This window comes from Mirounga angustirostris, unplaced genomic scaffold (assembly GCF_029215605.1).
Source record: "Mirounga angustirostris isolate CCGP_5_RB_7025 unplaced genomic scaffold, mMirAng1.0.hap1 SCAF_3, whole genome shotgun sequence".
Classification (NCBI taxonomy): Eukaryota; Metazoa; Chordata; class Mammalia; order Carnivora; family Phocidae; genus Mirounga; species Mirounga angustirostris.
Window position 1 is genome coordinate 44,091,462 of NW_026991711.1, and position 3,425 is coordinate 44,094,886.

Consider the following 3,425-nt stretch of genomic DNA (forward strand, 5'->3'; position numbering starts at 1 on the left):
AAACAACTGTAAACCCATCTTGCTTATTAAGATGTTTCATAATTGATAGCTAAGTAGAAATTCTTTATCAAAAGAGAAGACATCATTAAGCCAGTTTTTTTCCCCTTTTCAGTGGTTGGCCTGGTGTAGATCATGCCGCCAGGGGCAGCCCTGACTGCCGAGGAAACGGGAGCCTAGGACAGTTGGCTGTTAAGGGACACTGATTCTCCCCACTCCTCCTGACCCCTGAGACAGAGGCACGTCCCCCACCGCGTGAGGGGCTGGGGAAGTGGGTAGAGAATTCGAATCCACCTGGGAGGGGGGAGTGGAAGTTCCCGCCCCGGACAGTGGCAAGGCGGCAGCCACAGTTCATTATGGAAGATTCCCACAAGACTAACACTTCAGAGGCAGCCCCACAACCTGGTTCAACGGTTCAGGGAGCTCATATTTCTCCTATTGCTCAACAGGCATCATCTTTATCAGAAAGTGAGGAGTCTCAGGACTCATCAGACAGATACTAGGCTCCTCACAGAAAGCCCACGGGATTCTAGCATGGCGCCCATCTTACAGAATATGTTTGAAAGATCTAGCTTCTGAAGATACATGGGGCAGAAAAGGAGACGGAGGAAACCCTGGAGTTTCTGCTGTCACTTCTATGTCTGTTCCAACTCCCACCTATCAAACTAGCAGTGGACAGTACATTGCCATTGCCCCAAATGGAGCCTTACAACTGGCCAGTCCAGGCACAGATGGAGTACAGGGACTTCAGACATTAACCATGACAAATCCAGGCAATACTCAGCAAGGTACAACAATTCTCCAGTATGCCCAGACCTCTGATGGACAGCAAATACTTGTGCCCAGCAACCAGGTGGTTGTACAAACTGCATCAGGAGATTTGCAGACATACCAGATCCGTACCACACCATCAGCTCCTTCGCTGCCCCAGACTATGGTGATGGCGGCCCCTGTGACTCTCATGCCTCAAACAGCTAAGACAGATGACCCCCAGCTGAAAACAGAAATAAGCTGATGAAAAACAGATTCAAGGCAGTTCCAATCAAAATCCAAACAGGTTGTGTGAAGAACTTGACAAGTGATACTAAAATTTATAGAAGAGTAGAGGGGCAAGAACAGCCAAAATATTCCAGACAAGAATAAGAGAAGCTGCTCGAGAATGTCGCAGAAAGAAGAAAGAGTATGTGAAATGCCTGGAAAATCGAGTCGCAGTCTTGGAAAATCAAAACAAAACTCTAATTGAAGAGTTAAAAACTTTGAAGGATCTTTATTCCTATAAAAGTGTTTGATTAAGAAAGAAAATATTTTTGCAGACTTGATTAAAAATTAGATGGATTTCTTTTCTTTTTAGTGGAGTTTATAAATTAAAAGGTCAAAAATGAAGCTTTTTATTTAGGCTTTTGCAACTCAAAGATAAATATCTTACGCAAGAGATCTGGTGACAGAAGATAAAGTGGAAAATGAACTCAAGGAAGTTACTGGCACAACTGGAAACTCTGTAAAAATTAAACCTACTCAAGAAGCAGGAAATGAACTTTCACCAATTTGAATTTTCTAAATAGCAAGAATCCAAAAATGGCAGATAAAATGAAATTTGGTAAATTCATTTCTAAAATAAATCAGTTTACCCTGTAGGTTTGCGTTTCTTACTCTGTCCTAAATTTTACGTTTTTCATTGTGTGTGTGTGCGCGTGCTTGTGTGTATGCTTTATTTCTGCCAATAAATTCTAAATTACAAATAGAAAAACTAATACATAACTAAGTATATAAATTATGTGTTCTGATTATGTACACTTGTTCTATTGTAAAATCTTTTAAATGGGTTTTTTAAAGTTTGTTTTTTGGACTTGAGAGAGGTTTTGAGACTTGCTTGGGTTAATTATTTTTGAGGCTTTCTCCTAAAAGGCAGCTAAGGTACATGAATGGAGTGTGATTTTGTAAATTTTTTTTTTTTTTATCAGAATGTAAGGAGAACTTCTGTTTAAAAGTTTGATACTTTTAAATAGCTTATTTTTTGGTTACTCTGGGAATGGAGATTTTCTACAAATATATAATACATTGTTTTTTTATTTAAATAAATAAATAAATAAATGTTCAGTGGTTGTTTTCTGAAGGCCACATACACAACTCAATAAACATAAAACAAAAACCATTAGAATAAGATTATCTGTATTACAGACTAAAAGACACCATTTTGATTTTAACACAATTTATGAGCCCAGTATCTTCCATGTAATACCACATATTAAAAATGGACTCTAACTGGGGGCGGAGCAAGATGGCAGAGGAGTAGGAGACCTGGATTTCGTCTCCTCTCAGAAATTCAGCTGGATAGGGATCAAACCATTCTGAACACCTACAAACCCAACAGGAGATCGAAGAAAGGAATAGCAACAACTCTCTGAACAGAAAAGCGACCACTTTCTGGAAGGTAGGACGTGCGGAGAAGTGAATCCGAGGCGATATTCGGGAGGATAGACGGCGGGGGAGGGGCCTCCATCGGCTGCTTCTGGCAAGTGATAGAGCCGCGGAGCACAAAATCGGAACTTTTAGAAGTCTGCTCCGCTGAGGGACGTCACTCTGGTGGCTAAGCGGGGGGGGGGGGGGGGTGGAACCCTCCGGGACAGTGTGGTCTCAGGACCCTCGGGGTCACAGAAAGACCGCGGGTGCCTGAGTGTGGCAGAGCTCCCAGGTATCGGAGCAGGGAAGCCGGCTGCAGAGGCGGAGCCCAGGCGCGGGCTCTCAGCTCGGGGTCGCCATAAACCGTGATCCGCGGCCCAGTCGGGCCCCTGCTCCTCCAGCAGGGACCCAACAAGCGGCAGATCCGGGGAGACTCCACTTCCTCCCCCGAGAGGAGCCGCGCGGGACTGCACCGCAGGGATCTGCTGAGTTTGGAGACTCCACCCGGGGTCGGGTGCCAGAGATAGAAACGTGCGGTCACAGGCCAGGTGAGTGAAGAGTGCGGCCGGAGACCGGGGAGACAGGGGTGACTGACTGCTTTTCTCTAGGGGCTCACTGAGGAGCGGGGCCGAGTTCTCGGCTCCTCCGGGGCAGAGATTAGGAGGCCGCCATTTTCACTCTCCGCCTCCAAAGCTGTACGGAAAGCTCGCAGGGAACAAAAGCCCCGGAGAGCAAACCCGAGCAGATTACTTAGCCGGGAGGGGGCAAGGGCAGGCAATTCCGCCTCCGGCAGAGACGTTTGGAAACCACGGCAACAGGCCCCTCCCCAGAAGATCACCGAGAACAGCCAGCCAAGACCAAGTTTACCGATCAATGAGAATGGCAGAACTCCAGCGCTAGGGGAATACTGCACATACAATTCATGTCTTTTTTACCATGATTCTTTAGTCTTTCAAAGTTAATTTTTTTTAACTGTCTTTTTTTCTTTTTCTTTTTTTTTTTTTGAGTTTTTCTTTTTCCCTTTTTCA

At 45.0% G+C, this 3,425-nt stretch overlaps 1 pseudogene; it reads left to right on the forward strand.

The window, feature by feature from the left end:
- The first annotated feature begins 287 nt into the window (after positions 1-287).
- On the forward strand, positions 288-1,531 carry LOC123838615 (cyclic AMP-dependent transcription factor ATF-1-like; annotated as a pseudogene).
- Positions 1,532-3,425: the final 1,894 nt, after the last annotated feature.